The sequence below is a fragment of the Melopsittacus undulatus genome, chromosome Z, assembly GCF_012275295.1.
Source record: "Melopsittacus undulatus isolate bMelUnd1 chromosome Z, bMelUnd1.mat.Z, whole genome shotgun sequence".
In the NCBI taxonomy this organism is placed as follows: Eukaryota; Metazoa; Chordata; class Aves; order Psittaciformes; family Psittaculidae; genus Melopsittacus; species Melopsittacus undulatus.
This window is the reverse complement of record NC_047557.1, coordinates 22812056-22831660: the sequence shown is the minus strand read 5'-3', so window position 1 is coordinate 22831660 and position 19605 is coordinate 22812056. Positions and strand designations below refer to the sequence as shown.

General features: G+C 37.9%; 1 protein-coding gene across 1 annotated transcript in view; it reads right to left on the bottom strand.

The window, feature by feature from the left end:
- Window positions 1-19605, bottom strand: part of ERBIN (erbb2 interacting protein) — a 114319-nt gene that overhangs the window by 76880 nt on the left and 17834 nt on the right. The window contains exon 3 of the mRNA XM_031051494.2: window positions 15413-15526. The gene's annotated coding sequence lies outside the window, so the exon portion shown is untranslated. The remainder of the gene's footprint in view (window positions 1-15412; window positions 15527-19605) is intronic.

Genomic DNA, 19605 nt, shown 5'->3' with positions numbered 1-19605 from the left:
AAAAAGACTTAAGATTATCCATACCAGAGACACATATGATGCAGAAACAGTTCCCACCCTGAAGTACTAAAATCTACCCTGTAAACGAGCAACAATATAGGGGCAATAAGATTAGTTGTATTTCTCCCTTTTAGAACAGGGACCAGGAAGATGAGGGGTTCTGAAGCAGACCAAGGAAGTGCAACTGCATGGACAATCAGTATCACTGTCCGGAGTGAAGCCAGTTTTGCCTGAATGAGGATATGCAGAATATTTTTATTAAGCATTGGGGAGCATATAGAGATGCACATAATTATTTAAAACACAACAATAATAAAGACATTTTACTGTCAGTGACTGGCAAGATTCTTATTCAAACACAGTCTACCACACAGGTGAGAAACTCATGACTTACAGTGTGCTAGATTTGAAAAGAGTAACATACGACAGGCTGAGAAAGTTGGGGCTGTTCAGCCTGGAGAAGAGAAGGCTGCATGGAGACCTCATAGCAGACTTCCAGTATCTGAAGGGGCCTACAGGGATGCTGAGGAGGGACTATTCATTAGGGACTGTAGTGATAAGACAAGGGGTAACGGGTTGAAACTTAAACAGCAGAGGTTTAGACTGGATCTAAGGAAGAAATTCTTACTGTTAGGGTGGTGAGGTACTGGAATGGGTTGCCCAAGGAGGTTGTGAATGCTCCATCCCTGGCAGTGTTCAAGGCCAGGTTGGATGAAGCCTTGGGTGATATGATATAGTGTGAGGTGTTCCTGCCCATGGCAGGGGGGTTGGAACTAGATGATCTTAAGGTCCTTTCCAATCCTAACTATTCTATGATTCTATGATCTTGACTGAGGAAATAAAAGATCAACAAAGATAAACACAGCTGGCAAAATATTTATCTCTAGGTAGCATACCTTTTGAAATCAAACAGACATTTCACACAAAGTAGGAAGGTCTGCAGATCACAAGCAGTTTAGGTAATCTTGATCTCCCGCAGTGGGGAACATGGAGGGACAAGAGCAGAGGACCAGGAAGACACAAATGATTCAGAGACCATTCTCAAGAGAGTATCCTGTTTTACCTGGAAGCAGATGCTCTACACCATGCCTCCCTGTTGCTCATTACTTCAGTGTCTGAACAAAAGCCAGACATTTAGAGCGAAGAAACAATCTCTGCTGCATGGCTTGTCTCACTTACAAGAACCTGACAAGCTCTGGGAGCCGCACTGGTCTTGGGTGGGCAAGTCTAAGATGTAAACTATGACACACTACCTTAAGTGCATAAGACTGACCTACTTGAGGATTTGTTACCTCTCATTACCAGTGCTGTCGCAGCTCCTGGCAACCAGAATTCTACAAAGCAGGAACAGGACAGTTTCTGACACATTTTCAGTGAGCTTTCAGCATGCCCCAAAATAACCTGTATTTGGTGTACTACAGGGGACATGTAGTTTTGCAAGTGTTTTGCCAAGGGATATGGGTACACTTAAAAAAAAATAAATGGAAAAGGCACTTTTATAAACCCCTGACTGGCTAACTTGCTATATGAATCATATTTTAATATTGAGATTTTCATTGTTTTGCCAGAATAACTGCAGTTCTATTGAAGATATTTCTAATTATCTTGAAGCTGAAATAAATGCCCAGAGGCTAGCAAAATTAAATTTTGTTCATTACTTACAGTACCATAACAGAACTTTTGGACAAGACTGTTACAGAAACACACTCATACCTGCACAGATGCAGATGAATCAGATATCCTGAATTTTGTTGTTGATTGCTGTCCCTTGGGGAAGCTGGTCAAAGAAGAGTCTCTCCAAGGTGTAACTGAAGATTGCAAATTTGGCTTCAGGTTTTTAAATAAACTATTTCAAAATTATTTCTCTCACTTGTGTGGGTACAGCTGCAAAAACTCTCACCCTATATGTGTTCCAAGTGCAAAGTACAGTTTTGCAACAAAATAAATGTAGCTAAATTTAGAAAAAAATGTCTGGGATTAAAAAAAATCCCCCTTTACAGTAGAGCAGCTAGTGCAGAAAAGACCAGTGGGGCCAAGTTTGATCTCACCAGTCAAAAACTGCCTTAATGCATATGTGTCAGATAGGGGATGTTTCTCAATTCTTCTAACTGCAAGGGGTCACAAAACATTAAGATGGCTGTTTCTCAAAACATAAGCCTTAGCATGTAAGTGCTGAAAAGTTTTTCTACAACAGGAATTAAATATAATATTGTCATTAAGCAGAAACTATTACAACACCATCAGAAGGCCTAGCTCTTCCAGATTAGTAACCATATTGAGATTTTTCATTACCTTTACACCCAATATTCCTCCTAAAAGTAGCAAGACATAGCACCACTGTCCAGTGTTTGTCCCAGGTAATTAGAATTGCAGAGTGATGGATGTTGGAAGGGACCTCACCAGGTCATGTGGTCCAACTTACCAGCAACAGAGCCAGCTTCAACATTAGATCAAAGTCAAAAGCTACAAGTTGAGATTTAGTGCTTTTCATGAACCAGGGAGATACATGTGTCCAAGTTTCCACTCTAGAAAAATTTTCTACAATGTAATTGCTGTTTGAGATACTGTTTTTCCAAATTTTACTAAAGCAGCTGAATAATCACACATCGATTCAATCATTCATGAATTCATGGTATACAATGCTTCATCTTACAGTAATTCCAGTATCCTTTCCTGCCATGAAAATAAAAGTACCAGGAAGATCCCTTTTTAGAATCAAGATGGCTTATATCAATGGATGGAAATGAAATTAGAGAAATCACTATTTAATTGGAAATTATTTCTATTATTTCTATTTTACAGGAGGTAATAAATACATTCACCCAAGTAGATCCAGTGTTCACAGACTTGCAAATTATTGATTTCCATAAAACAAGGTTGCTTTGCAGAACAGCAAAGGTTAGGAGGATTAAATTGTTACTACACTGTTGCTAGTAATTCTACAAGCAAAACCATGCACAGCAGAAAACTACCTACAGGCTTCGATCAAGCAGACACAGCTTCCTGGACCACTTACCTTGACCTCACACACCACATTTAGGGACCCACCAGCATGTCTCAGAACAGTAACAGTCTGTATCCCATGCACTGTCACAATTCTTTACCAAGCTACTTTTCTCTAAATGACCTTTGTGCTAACTTACTGAGTGGAAGTGAGTAGCTGTGCAAGCTACACAAGGAGGTCTAGTTAGCCCTGAGGAAGTTGTTGTTAGTGATAACATAAGGGACTTGACTCAATCTAGGAATTAAAAACAAAAATAAAAAAAAAAAAAACAACCCACACCACAAAAAACCCAAGCTTCAGCCATTTCGAAGATTTCCACTCCTATTACAGAATTGACAACTTTAGAGAAGACTGGGCATACCTTCATCACAATTAACACCACAAACAATGTGACATGAGCACTCAGAATAAAAAGGGAGGCTGCAAATCCATTAGAAAACTATTTAGATCTGGTGCCCTCACCCTTTGCTTCTATGGAACACCCTTCCTTTTCACCCTTTTCCCCTGCTCTGTTCTTAAAAGAGTTCCCAATCAGCACACAGATCCTAGACAGTGACAGCTCTGAATGGTCAGAGCTTTTTCAGGCTTATTATTGTTAGCCACAACAAACCTGCTCAGACCTCAGCTTGCTTTCTTCCACAGTGGCACAAAAGAGACTGTTGATGGGAAAGAGGAATGTGGAAAAATTGGGAAACAAATTACTGAGATAATAAGATTACTTAAGTGAGAGAATACACCAGTTTAACCAGTAGTCAGATTTGTAATTAAAAAAATAAAACCCAGTCACAAACACATTCAACTACACCAGAGTGTATAGCATCATTTCTAGAAAGGCCACATTTGAACTAAGTTAAATATGTCATTAACTTGTATGATGACCCTTATCTCTTTTTCTGTACTGCCTACACGTAAACCCTTTTTCCTTCTCCATTTCATCACACCCACATTCTTTATTTGATATTTAAATACTTCAGGGAGGGACATATCTCATTTTATTTGCACTGTACTTAAGAAATATGCCACTATATCTTACAGGGACCATGGGTGTGTATAAAATGCTGGTGTCACCCAACACCCACACTTCTATGAGCAAGAAGTGATTGGCTAAATATTCCATTAAGTAGATGCTGACTCACACAGATAACCTGTTAACTGTTTAGTATGAGGAAGACAGTAGTGATATAGATACTGAAGTGAGTAGGGCTACCAAGCATGAGAGAACACAAAGATGTTTGGCACAATATCTAATTGTATACTTGTGAAACTTAATCAAACAAGTCCCAGGATGAGTCACCCACCTGAATGGCTTCAAGACTGTCAGAGTGTGCACTCCAGTCCTAATATACAAATTACCTGAGTTTCAAGTCCTCTTGAACAACATTTAAGTATAGCTTTTCAACACCCCAGATGAACAAGCTATTACTTATACCCCATTAATAACAACAATAGAGGTGGTATATTTCTCTCCATTTAAAGCTTAAGTAGACAGAGACACCCTCGATATACCTCCTGTATCAGGCACTTTTTTGTCGGTTATGTCACAGTTTATGCATAAAACCAGATCATAGAGCTTTTCCAGATTATTAAAGTGCAAAAGGCTGTAGGTATATGCTGCAGCAGAAACATAGACATAGACAGAATTCAGACTGCAAACCTAACAGAGTCTGTGAATGTCTGTGGCACTCTAAATGCATTAATTTGTCTTGCACCTGTAGCTTTTTATTGCTACTGGCTACTCCAGGGCATTCTGGAACACAGTTTGAGATGCTAACCAGCTGAGAGTTTATCAAAGTATCACAGAATGGTTAGGATTGGAAGGGACCTTAAAGAACACCTTGTTTCAACCTCACTGCTATGGGCAGGGACACTAGACCAGGTTGCTCAAAGCCTCATCCAACCTAGTCTTAAAACTGCCAGGGATGGGGCAGCCACAACTTCTCTGGGCAACCTGCTCCAGTGTCTCATCACCCTTGTTAGGAATTTCTTCCTAATATCTAATCTAACCTCACCCTCTTCCAATTTAGAACCCTTCCCCCTTACCCTATCCCTATATGCCCTTGTAAAAAGTCCCCTTCCAGACTTCTTGCGAGATCACTTTAGGTATTGGAAGACTGCTATAAGGTCTCCCCAGAGCCTATTTGAATTTATCAAATTATGCATAAAATACTAATTGTTAGAACAAATAACCATTTAGTAGTTGTTTGAAATAGTTTGAAATAGAAAATAACCAGCGGGAGGTAGATGCATCTTTTACATTTTCAATTTTTCAGAAATGCAATTTTATAGCATATTGGAGACTTCAAGTTATTTTTTTTTCCACAAAATAGTAGAAACTAACAGCAAACAGTTGCTAAAATTGTATACAGATCTTACTCGACCAGCCAAGTCATTGTTAGGGTATGCAAATTCCTGAGTTCCCTTTCCTTCCAGGGCAGAGTTGAGCAGCGCAAGTTGAGCAACACTTAAATCTATAATCAGATGCCATTTTTCCCCACACACATGTACAGGCATTAGTTTCCAGCTAACAATTGCTATTATGAGCCTTTTACTTCCTTCTGCATTTATTTTGTTCCTCACTGCTTTACAAAGTTGAATTAGGAAGCATCACTGACCAGTTTAATTTCAGATACAATGAGCAATCTGAGAAGTTGCTTGCAAAACTGCTAAACATTCACAGCTACAAATGACATTAACCTCAGCTGTGCTCTCATATACAAAGTGATATGAAAATACTAAGGTGTTGTTGCTTGTTTTGAGTGGATTTAGAGCAAAAGCTGTCAGATACTTTTTATAGCTTCAGCTGCCAATTACTGTGTACATCAATTCACTGTCATAACAGTGTATCATTAACCCACCCCATATGCACATTGTGAAGATCAATTCTTCAGTGTCAACGTTTTCTTTAAACAATAACAAGGGAGAACATCAGGATGAATAATACACTTCTACATTCAAAACAGAAATTAGATAGGGGAACTAGCACTGATTTGAAGTAGGGACACACTCCCAAGGCAAGCATCCAGTATTAAAAGTTTTTAGTTTAACTCTGCACAACTGAACAGGTGTCTTACTGGAAGCTTCCTGCTTGAATCAACATTAAATTCATAACCAATCACAACAGCTACTATAACTAAACATATACAACATCAAACCAAAATGTATTTTTACCCTATTACACTTCACACAGGCATGTACCATCTGCCACTGAGGTGTGATCCACTTCTCCATGACATTATCATATTACACTTGAAAAAAATTATGCTGCTGCTTAATCTCATGGCTTGAACCGATTTCTAAACATTAAACCTTGGCTTGCTTTCAGACCTCCTCACTACCAGCCTGAGAATCAAACAGGAAGGAGCCACTAAACTGTCACTTTTCACCATGTATTTTAAAGCTACCCAAACCCCTGCTGCAAGCCAGTTCACATTCTGCAGATACTGGTCCAGATGTGGTTTGTTTCACGGATGGAATGGAACTATAAAATCCCCCTGGACATTCACTATGTAACAGGATAACAAACCTCTTCTAACACACAGAAACAACCCAGGATCAAACCACCACACGGCAAAAGCCACCTGAACTAAAAAAAAGGCAAACAGTCCATAAAGGTAATAAAGGTTTCTATCACTGAAGTCACAGAGCTGCACAGTAATTAATCCCCAGCTCACAAGAAAACTTGTGAGAAAACACATTAATATGCTGAATGCACCTGATTTGAAAATAGTCCTATCTTTTCCTGCCTAACAAAAAGTCCTCTGCAGACATAATTTGAAATAACCAATGTAGAGATACCTTTTGAGTCTGGAAAAGCAAAGAACACAATTGTTATTTAAAACCCTGGGTAGAAGATGGTAGTGTCTTCTGGATATAAATTTACTGTGTTCCCTCTGATAAGTTATAATGAGGGTTGTATTGCTTCAATTCTGAATGGCTTTTATTATACTTAATCTAAACTAACACAGTATAAATGAAACAACTGCTTGTGTGTAGTCTGCAAATCACCTGTAAGTTTCTCTGCATTCACAATTTCTCCTTCTTTGAAGGGGTGTTTTGGAGAAATATACTGCCTGGAAGAATGCGCCCTTCACATGTTAATACAAGTGCTACTAAATTGCATGCTCCAAATGTGTTTCAAAAATTGTATTTATGCATCTCCCAAAATCTTTTTACTGCAGTTTCCCAGTCTAGTCCAGTTCACAGGATCTTACAGTAGTACGTGAAATGCATTATTAGCTCCGATAGCTAAACAATGCAGGTTTGGGGTTTTTTTGGTTTTTAGATATAGCTCCCTATGAGTTTGGGTGTGAGCCCTAACAAACTGACATCTGTTTCATCTAATAAATTCTTGTCTCCAACAAACCGATACAAGATCTGGACAAAACAAGCCTGTATTTAAATTTTTCATAGTAATAAAGCAAATTGCCTGTTTGCCTGAAGATTATGGAATTCTAAATTCTTAGAAAAAAACAGATATTCATTAAACAGTATTAGATATCTATGAAATATTCTGTCTAGACATAAAAAATTGGAAAAAATAAAAATCTTATTTTTAACATTTCAGTCATCTTTGTTAACAGCTGAAAAAGCATTAGATTTTTTTTCTCTAATATGGAAAAATCTCAGTAATGAAGATCAGTAGTGAGATTAATAGACTAATTCCATTTTAAATAGCAACTTTCATTTTAAATTCCATATAGAAATCAGAACTGAAACAGGCTGCTAATGTCAAACATAAAATCATTCAACACAGTTTTAATGCATGCACTCTGTGAAACACATGTAGTCCAGTCTTCCTATAAAACTATATAAATCTAGAAAAAATGCATTTTAAGTAAACAGTTATGCGGTGTTCACAGCAGTAAGAGGCTGGGCTGAAAATTAATGCGAACAGCATGATCTATAAACACAGAGACCAGAATGAGTGCTAGCAGTAAGGTAACAGTAGTTCTATTAGCACTCCTGTTAAAAAGAAATATTCCTAACAGCTTAAATGAGACCTGGCAGGCCAGTATCTAAACTCAAAATAGCAGACACTGAGACAGAGCTTAACCAATTTATCTAACACCCACTACTTTAAAACTAATGAGTCTTAAATCTTGCTAGATGTAAAAATGCCTGGGTAATTGCTCTTTACAGTAACACTTCTCTCTCTAATCTGTTACTGTTTGCTTTAAATGCACACCTAAAGAAAACTACAACTGACATGCCTCAAAAGGAGGTAAATTTAAAACAGAAGCCTTTACCCTCAGTCAAAATTTTCTCTCTTAAAGAGGTAAGGGAATAATAAGAAAAATAAGAAAAAACAAAAAAGGAGGAACAGAAAAAATGATTGGTTTGCTAAAGTCTCCTATCAGCCCAAGGTTTCTTAGAGACCTGGTACATCTCTACAGGTGATCATTCCAATTACAAAATCTTCCATAAAGATGAGAGCCCCTAAAGGCTGATCTCTTTTGTTTCCTCATCTATTCCATCAATTTCTTGTCCTGCTGGTTAGTATACACCTCACCATTCTTCTGCTTCTTCCTCTTTTCCAATATTCCAATTCTTCTTGCCAGCCCCAAATTGCTTCCTCTGCCTTTTTAACACTACGGTGTCCCTGACCCTCTTCCACCTCATAGGAAAGCTCCTGATGACGAGCACTTCTGGGGACTGCATACGTGAATTCAGTGTGTATGAAACCATAACTTGATTTCAAATACCAGCAACAACTGTTCTTATCACCTGCTTTGATGACTTTTGTGGAAATCACTAGCATCATAGAATAGTTAGGGTTGGACAGGACCTTACAATCATCTAGTTCCAACCCACCTGCCATGGTCAGTGACACTTCACACTAAACCATGTGTGTCCAGTCTGACCTTGAACAATGCCAGGGATGGAGCATTTACCACTGCTTTGGGCAACCTGTTCCAGTGCCTCAACACCCTCACAGTAAAGAACTTTTTTATATTGGTGTCATCAGCAAACTTCCTGTGGGTGCACTCAATCCCACTGTCTATGTCACCAACAAAGATGCTGAACTGGATCAGTCCCTACACTAACCCCTGAGGGACACCACTCGTTACCGATCTCCAGTTGGACATCGAGAAAACGTGAATCCTTTAACCTAAAACCAGATGAAACCAAATTAATTACATGATAGTAATCCATAATTTCCTGAGTGACCAAGAAGCAGAGTGAGCCACTTCTGCTTAATTCTCTTGCCACTTCTATGGTCTCATAAGACCCCACCTGCAGTCCTGCATTCAGCTCTGGGCCCCCCACACAAGAAGGGTGTGGAGCAGCTGTTGGAACAAGTCCAGAGAAGGGCCACAAAGACCATCAGAGGGCTGGAGCACCTCTCCTAGGAACACTGGCTGAGAGAGCTAGGCTTGTTCGGCCTCCTCCAGGCTTTGGGGAGACCTTAGAGCAGCCTTTCAACATAGGGACACTGCTCGCTACTATGACATTACCCTGTTTTAGAGTTCTTGTTTCCTAAGCATCTAGAAAGACATCCTTTAACTGATTTCCCTTTAAAACTGAAGTAGAAAAGGGATTTTTATACAGATGATTTGGCTGAATAGTTTCCAAGTGCTCTTTTTAAAAAGGAACAAATAAAATGCTGCTGATTAAACTTTATATTTATTACATACAATCAAAATCAATTCATAGTCATTTATACTTTATCAAACACAAAGAGGTTTTAAATACGCAATTGGTTATTTGGCACCTTTCACTGTCAGGTGCAACTCCAAATCCTTCTACACTGTCTTCTAAGAATATTGCATCCATCATCTTTTTAATGAATATTTTAGTACTAGCAGTACAAAACCACCTGCACACAAAAACTAGGTTTCCTGTGCTTATGGACTTAGTCATCCTGCACATGACTGCAAGCTGATGGTCCAGAGCAAGCTATTTATGCTGTAGCTTACCAGAAAGAATACCAATTAACAAGTTTGGGGTTTTTTTCAGTTTTCAAAAATAGCTTTAAATATTTACCTAACTTCATCAGAACAGCACTGTTCCCTCACTTTGCTTTTCCTAAATTACAGGCAGCTATTTTAACCATTGTACTCACCGTTCTTCCTACCAAGGAACAGATACTAAGCAGACCATCCATAAAGCCTTTTTTTTTCCCCTCCAAACTGAACAGCTAACAATTCCTTCTTTACAAAGACCCTTAGAATTACTTCTCAGTCTTTGATGAGCAATAGTTCCAATAACTTGGTTTTATATCAGAATAAGGTTTTTTTTTCTTTCTGCATGTGTTTTATTAGCTATTCCATTTGCCTCTCCTCTGAAACTGATACTCACTTTGAATTACTCTCTTCAAAGAAAAACATGTCATCTCTTTTTGCCCTAAAATCAAGCTACTGATGATCTTTCAGGTGCCTTCCAACCCAAACCATTCTATGATTGACTTTGACACGCTTGTGAGGTGGGCTGATGCTAACCTCATGAAGTTTAACCATGCCAAGTGCAAGGTCCTACACCTGGGTCAGAGCAATCCCAGGCACAGCTACAGGTTGGGAGAAGAAGGGATTCAGAGCAGCCCTGGAGAGAAGGACTTGTGGCTGTTGGTTGATGAGAAAATAAACATGAGCCATCTTCAGTGTGCGCTTACAGCCCAGAAAGCCAACTGCATTCTGGGCTGCACCAAAAGGAGTGTGACCAGGAGATCAAAGGAGGTGATCCTGCCCCTCTACTCTGCTCTTGTGAGACCTCACCTGGAGTATTGTGTTCAGTTCTGGTGTCCTCAACATAAAAAGGACATGGAACTGTTAGAACAAGTCCAGAGGAGGGCCACGAGGATGATCAGGGGACTGGAGCACCTCCCATTAGAAAAAAGGCTGAGAAAGTTGGGACTGTTCAGCCTGGAGAAGAGAAGGCTGCGTGGAGACCTCATAGCAGCCTTCTAGTATTTGAAGGGGGTCTACAGGGATGCTGGGGAGGGACTATTCATTAGGGACTGCAGTGACAGGACAAAGGGTAACGGGTTAAAACTTAAGCAGCAGAGGTTTAGATTGGATATAAGGAAGAAATTCTTTACTGTTAGGGTGGTGAGGTACTGGAATGGGTTGCCTAGGGAGGTTGTGAATGCTCCATCCCTGGCAGTGTTCAAGGATGAAGCCTTGGGTGATATGGTTTAGTGTGAGATGTCCCTGCCCATGGCAGCGGGGTTGGAACTAGATGATCTTAAGGTCCTTTCCAACCCTAACTATTCTATTCTAGGATTCTGTGAATCTATGAAATACACAGCACTCTTCCTATAGTACCCCTTCCCTACAAATTTAAAACAACTCATTCTTTCTGCTTTTGTGTACAAGGCTTCTTTGGCCTGAACTTATTGCAGACTGGCTATCTGCAAATTAGCCCACTCCATTTTCTGCTCTTAGTGACATCCAGTATTTCTCATACTGACGTAGAGTTCTGTAATACATCAGGCCGCAAAGCTCTCAGCACCATTGTTGTATGATCTTCCAGACACAGTAACAGTACTGGAAATATAAACTTGTACAATTAAACTTGTAATATTTTTACAATTGAAATTCATATAAAAGAAAGCATTTAGACAGAAAAGTACTACAGCACATGCATTACAGCTCCCAACAGCTGCTTAAGACATCATTGGAAATAAAACATTTTAATAGGCATTTCTTTCTTATCATTTATTAACCGGAAAATATACTTTCTTATTATAGCAGATACAGTGACACCATTAAGAAAAAATTGAGGTGAGGGGAAGAGGGGAAAACAAAAAAAAAAAGAAAAGGAGGAAACAGTCAATAAGGTCTGTGACTGACTAAGAACCCATGTCTGAAGGGTTCTGAAGTGAAGGAATAAGCACAGACATTCTTGAACCAGCAAACTGCACTGGCCAAGACCTTCCAATACAACTTTCAAAGCAAGTTTGCTTGTATACACTAGTAAGTACTCTATCTTCACTGAAGAATGTATCTGGAAAAGGAGATGAAAGCAGAAGAGGAAGCCAGAATGCATATGCTATTTAAATAAGATATAAATATTCTGTGCATACCTTTCTTCTGAAATCACCATCCATGTTTATGGCACCATATAAAAAAATTTTTATTTGCTAGCTGCTGAGTTGACAAATGTGATTCAAGAACTGCTTATGCAATCCAAGAGGGAGTTTCCAAATACCTGGCCTTTGCATAGAAGTAAACAAATCGGCCTAGATGCAGTCAGGATGAACACTGTTTTCCCCAGAATATCCAGTTTTGGCAATATGACCAGGAAGCTTATCATGCAAGCTCACTCTCTGATAACCTAATCTTCTTTTAGACTGATTCTGTTGGCAGTGCACACATTTTAAGTTATAAACTAACTACCGTCCTTCATAAGTCTTTAAACTAAAATACCATTCAACAAAGCAGTCTAACAAATTTCAATAATGAAATGCCCATAGGCATGAGAGTCATTCTCACCTATCGAAATAGCTTGTCCATACCTCTTCTGCACTACAGTGAACACCAGCCTAACAGAATGAGGAGTTGCCAAAGTGTATTGCCAAGATAAAATATATGTTGTGCTGACCAGATTAACCTGTGAAGGTTAATCCACCTTAGATACATTTGAGCAGGCACTGCATGTCAGAACTTGTTAACAGAACTAGTAAGAGGGAGATTTGGGCCAGCATTTATTGCTACAAGGAGAAATGAATCAGCCAAGAGGGCTCACAGAGTAAATATGCAAACCAAAGCTTATATAAGAGTCTGGAATATGTCCAAAACCCATTGAAATAAAGGAAGCACAAGAATACTGAAGGGAGGAGATACAGAGAGTCCTCTTTAGCAGATACTGGTTTTTTTATTCAGATGGAAGTCTTGATGGCAAGACAATGAAACAGGACTTTCCTTAACTGACTCTAATTACAGACAGCTTCAAAGCAGCATCCTTTGAGCATGGTCAGAAGATCAAACATGCTTCATTGCAAAAGGATCTACAAACACCCCGTACAAGTGAGGATTTCAGAGACTTGTCAAATTCACCTATTAGAGTATGGATTACAGAAAAACAAAGAAACAAACAAAAAAAAAGAAAAACAAAAAAACCTGGAAAATTATTAATTTTAGTATTTTACATTTGGCCTTTAAATTTCCATCATATATTTCAGCTATACACAAGTAAGAACTCATTTATGGTCTGTATCTTCACCATGTGTTTCAGTAACTGTAAATACACATCAATACACTACCTTCATGGTTGATCTATGCATTCAGCAGTGTGCTCATTGCCAATTTAGCAGCTTGACAAATTATAGCACCTTTTCCAGAAACTTTGTGAAGGTGAAAATACACTCAACTGGCATTAAGAAGCCTCTATCCAAGAGGATCACAAAGCTCAAGAACACTTACTAGGTCTCTTGTGATACCTACAGTAAATACTTCATCATAACATGATTTACAACTCAACTATTCAAGCTGCAGGCACAAACCTATCACAAAGCCAGCATTTGCTTCCTCATCTTGTTCTTCTTAGCTAGTAGAGATTTTCTTCACCCAATAAAGACTCATTATTCAAGTCTGATAATGAACCAACAGTTAGGACTGAAGAAAGGACTAGACATAAGAGCAAACTACTGCAAAACGACAAAAACCCCTTTAGATTAACCACTCCCTTTGAATTCTCTTAGTAAGACTTAATATGCATTTCAATGTGAAAACAAGCAGACCAAAAATGAAACTACAATTATAAAACAAGATTCTAATCCAACATAAAATTATTCTCAACATTCAAACATGTTTATCAGCCTATTCTCTTCTACATAATAGGGAATGTTATTGAACAATATAAACAGCATAACAAAGAAAAGAACCTTTTCTAAATCCAAGCTGTGCACTGTTGCCTGAACTCCCTACTTTGTTATTGTTAGCTTGGCAGTAAATAAGGCAGTAATAGCTTATTAAGTCTCAGCCTATCCACACAATAAAATTGTGACAATTTCTTCACAGTATCACTCACTAGTCAGAGAACTGTGCAAGAAATCTCAAAAGTTTGAAAGAAAATGGTTCAATTCTCTCTAGCCAAGGATCTACAGAAACTATAATTCTGAATCCCTCACAGAGAATATCAAATAATTTTAATGATTAGGATTTTCCCCTACCTCGAAAAAAAAATAAAATCTGCTTCTCAAATATCTTGCCTTTCCTCTTTACTTACCTTTTTTATTAAAACCCACTCTTTCCCCACAAACCCATTTTCAAGCATAAATTCCAACACTTGTACTCGCTTTTCATAATGTTTCCTAATTTAAATCTCATAAGACACCTGCATTTCCAAGCACATAATTTCTACAATACTATTATGCATTTAGAAAAGTATTTTTGCTATTATTTCCATCTCAAAAGTCAAACATCTTCTGCGGACACTTACAAATATTTGTGTGTGTACGCTACCTACATGCTTGAAGCAAGAGACAGAGAGCCAAGTGAAAAATGCATTTGCTCAACAGTTCTAATTAGGACTAAGGCAGTATACTAAGATGAGGCTTATCCTACTGGAGATCCTACTCCAGTATATCAAGATCAAAACATACTGTGATTTACTTAAGATTTTTGTGGTGCTGCAATTAAGCACACCAAGAAAAGAGTCACATCATTCTTGTTATATTGTCTCTATAATTCTTATTGAGGAGTTATGGGCATCTGCTGTTGAATTATGGGATTAAAAATGAACTTAAACAAAAAAAAGACTCTTGAAACACCCCAAAAACAATGACACAAAAGAATCAAAACAGAACATGCTTGCAACTTAAAGGAAAAGAAACAAAACAAAACAAAATGAAAGCCAACCTCCCCAGAAATGCAAAAACAACAAAACCCACCAAATATTAACCTTTGTCTAGATAGGATTATATATGTTACATATAAGTAACTACTTAAATAGCATTAAAGTTAGCTTATCCAGGGCATAAGTATTTATTTGAAATTGGTTCTATTTTTTGCATAGAAATTATTAAAATGAATATGAATTAACCTGAAATGAATGAAATTAATTAACCTGAATATATTATGATACAATGGGTTACTGCCTTGTATATATTATGCAGCATTTAAAGTAAACAAGTTATGCAGAAAATTACAGCAGAAGCAATGAAAGACAGGTTGCCTATATCTAAGTGGTCACACAGAGCCATATCAACACGACAAAAATGCAGACAGAGACCATGTCAGTCTAGCAAATACCCCCACTGCTTCTTGAGAGAAAGCGACCACAACTCACAGTTTTTACACATCTTCTCTACAACCTACTGGAATACAAATTCAGCAGTTAAAATAGAAGTCTGTCATTCTTACATGTGAGGGTGAGAGAAGATATTATTAAACCACTGTAGGGTAACTAAAACCGTAAGTGCACCTAAACATTTCTTTTCCCTGATCTTCAATACATCTGGTCACCTACCCGAACTGTTCCACCACTGCAAATTCACACCATAGGAGTCTGGATCAGTTTCTCAACTTGGACCACAGATTCACCATCATGCAGAAGAGAGTTTATTAAACCATCCAGATGGATCTGCGAAAAAGAATTCAGAAGTGTTTTCAAGATGACAGGTATAAGGGGCCTTGCAAAAAACATAAGATAGTTTCAAATACACATATTACAGAATCACAGAATCCCAAAGGTTGGAAGGGACCTCGAAAGATCATCTAGTCCAACCTCCCTGCAAGAGCTGGGTAACCTAGAATACATCACACAGGAACTTGTCCAGGAGGGCCTTGAATATCTCCAATGTAGGAGACTCCACAACCCCCCTGCATTAACTGCATATTAACTTTGTTTTACACTAGAATTAAACACAGAAGACACAGAAATAGTACAATGTCACTTACCACCATTCTACAACCACCATTCTACAATTACTCATTTTTGCCCTCTGCCAAATCTCAAAGTAAGGCAGACAAAGCAGTGTGCCAAAACACAAAAAAGGTAGAACCAATTATCATCTTCTCCTACAGCAGTCAGACCAAACATACGCATTACTAGCAAGCTTGAGTTCAAAACAACTCCCTTTCTGTTACTTGCATGAATGGAGTTTTAATGGAATTACCAGGTTAACAAAATGTAACCAAACCCAACAAGAAATTGTGTGTGGGACCTCAATTGGAAGACTTGCTCTTAAAGTACTGTTATCCTAGTGAGCCTCAAGCCCATTCTCTGAAAGAGAATCTATACCACTCACACTGTCACCAATACTCCCACAGACCTCATGGGGAAATACAACTCCTTATAACAGATGAGGCTTTAAAGAAGCTGCAATTATTTTAATTGGACCTGCCAGTTGCCTTTGATTTAGCTTAACACTAGGTTTTATTTAAAGTCTGCAGCCACAGCTATTGGCAAGAGTTGCTTACAACTAGCTGGATCTATTTCTGAGAAGCTTACTCTGCCTTATGTGCTTTTGTGGAGTACCACCATATATGCTCTATATGTTGAGGATAGAAGGTTTTATTACATGGTCATGGCTAGCAGGTGATAATAATGCAGTAAGTCTAAGATGTACACAGAAGACACCCATCTTGTGCCTCATCTTGACAGCATTTGTTGAAGCCAGTTCAAATAACATGCCCAAATCACAGGAGAGGAATGTAAATTGCAGACAAATGGTTTTATCATCTGCTTTTAAAACAATAAATACATCCCACCAAAAAAAAAAATCTAATACATTAAGGTTTTTAACTGGTAACTACAATCTTTCCTGAAAGAGATTCTCAGGAGATCAGATACTGATTAGCATACTCTTTTCATAAAGCATTCAATACACAGTTGCAAAACTGATTTTTATGATTCCTAACATTCCTTTATATGACAAAAGACAAAGAGCAGCAACAGAACTGTCATTAAAATAACCGTTTCTGCCACTTCCAGAACACTCTGTGAGATTTAACAAGTTCTAAAGCCTCCAACTGTTTAGCAGATCTCAGCTACCTTTTCCAAAACACTGATGGTATCAGGCCGATGGTGCCACCACCAGCACAGTGAAACCTCTGAAATGCCAGGGTTGATGATTGCACTATACTTTCCTGGCTTGCTTGGGAATAAAAAATTTGGATTGCTGTTCCCTTACAGTGGGGGCTCTGGAACTTTCCTCTTGAAATTTTCCTACTGCTTTCCCAACTACAGCCAAAATTTTTGCATAACTGAAAATACTAATATAATTATCATATTAAATCAAGTTTATATCTGGCCAGCAGCTCTCTTCAAACACATCCCATTTAGGAACTGCTGCTCAATGATGTGAAGACTGAAATAGCTTTCTTAGCTCTTATGAAGAGCTGATTGACTTCCCTCACCATTCTCTTGCTGTTTTCCACAGGTTAACTTTCAGTTCAGTTTAAAATAGCATCCTTATAGATAGACAGTGGACTGTTAAACATGCTGACTCCTCCAGATGATGTGTTCAAGTTTGTGACTGCCTCTGTCAAGCCTTGAATTCCACAGCAGCCTCCATTATCAGTTCAGTCACCAACACTTCCCCTGTACCCCAGGTAGCACGAAAAATAATGCAGTAACTGTAGGGCTATCTAAACAGTGGACAATTGCAAAGATCATTACACAAAAGGTTACTATCTAAGGACTGGAAGACTGCAACACTTCTTTACCCAGTGTTCTTTCTCCCTGATGACTAATAAGATGTTGTTACAGAAGTTCAGAAGATAGGCATCAATTTAACTCCTGGCAACTGCAGTATATTTCTCATGACCACTAAGCACCTTCTTGTTCCTAAGTCAAGAACTCAAGGTTTTTTCTCTTTTTTTCTTTAATTAAAAAAAATACTACCCTGGCATACATGCTACAAGTGCTTAGTGTTAAGTTAGACCCTGAAAGTTACGGGTTTGAGAGAAACTGGAAAATAATCATTTTAAATGTGTTTATAAGAGCTTTCACTCTGGCACTTCTTCCCCTGATGCAAGTTTTCCCCACCACATGATAATTTAGAAATTAAGAAGAACTAAGGCTGTGGTCTACTTCTAGCTCTTTCATTATCACATACTCCTAATTTTTAATTAAAACATGTGCTGCCTAATTAACACCAAGAATCCATTACAACTCAAACCCCTGATGGGCACATCACTATATAAAAAAGCACTTGAGTTAAAAACTCATTTCCAGAAGTTATGAGCAACCAGGACTTTTCAGAATGAGATAGATTTATTCTGTTGAATGCACAAAATCATCCCTTGCAGACAACATCTGACAGAGGACAAGTATTATTTGGGCTGTAAAGATCATTACAAGAACAACGCCACTACTACACTTGTGAAAATCATGCTGCATTTCAAAAAAGCTGCAAATTTAAAAACAGAAGAAATTTTTATCATTTTACTCCATTTCTCATGTTACTGATGTTCCTTTTTTTGCAATAGCTCTACAGCATGAAAGATCAGGGTCTGCTTAACTATATGAAATTTCATTTAACTATTGCAAAAAAAAGAAGGCGGTGTTAGTAGTGCTATCAATTACTTCAGCCTTTGAAACAACATACCATAGAGCTCATGCCTATCACTACTAATATTACATTACAATCCAAGGCCATCTGCTGCTTTGACTAGATTTACTGGAGGAGGATGCTAGATGGAACATTTTAGGGAGCACTATTCTCATTTCATTACATATTTCACAAAAAGCCAAGAAACATCCTCACACCACCATCTTAGCAATATAGGTCCTCTTACTGATAGCAATGAGCAACGGAAATGACCAGTTAAAGAAGCAAAATTCATTAGAAATATTCTATTAAGTGAGCTTTAATAGGGTCAAAAAGGCTATTTGAGATATTTGTAAGTCAGTTGTGTGTATAATATCTGTGTGTAAGATCTACTTACCTAGCATTTACCTTCTCAAGGAACAGAAAAAAAAGATACTACATGATTATACCCTTTCCATTTCCTTCATCTACCACAGCAAAGTAAAAAAGGTTATTTAGATTCCTTTCATGTACAGTTTAGCTGAAAACATAATTCCAAACAAGGCAAGATGAATTTATAAATTTGTGAACACAATTACTATGAGTGCACATACAAAACTGATAATTTAGCAGCTAAAATAATGCAATTAGATATAACAATAAACAAATGTTCTCTGAAATTACTTTCTAAAAGCAACTACTTTGTATATCTGATTTTTTTCCATTAAATGGGACAAACAGGATACATATAATTACAAATAACACACACACATTATTTTTCCTATATTGAAAGATGTTGTCTTGACATGTATTTATTACACTTCTAAAAAGTCAGGAAGAAGTGCTTAAACATACTCGACTACTATCCTCCAAAGTGTTCATAGGGAATTTGGTTATATAGACAGTCAGACTGATGGAAGCTAGGTGACTGACAGCATCGGGCATTAATTTGCAGGTACTTTGTGAGATTAAGCATTTGCTGTTGAATAGCTGGACTTGTTTTTACAGAACATAAACACCTAAATTTTACACTGGATTCTAAATTCTTCTTCAGATTAACAACTCGATGAGAGGGGAGGAAAGGAGCCCTCTTCATTATTGTATGTTAATCTCACTAATCATAGCTTCACTACTCACTATAGTTTCAGCATGCAAGACTCATGGTTCATATCCAAGTAATAATAAC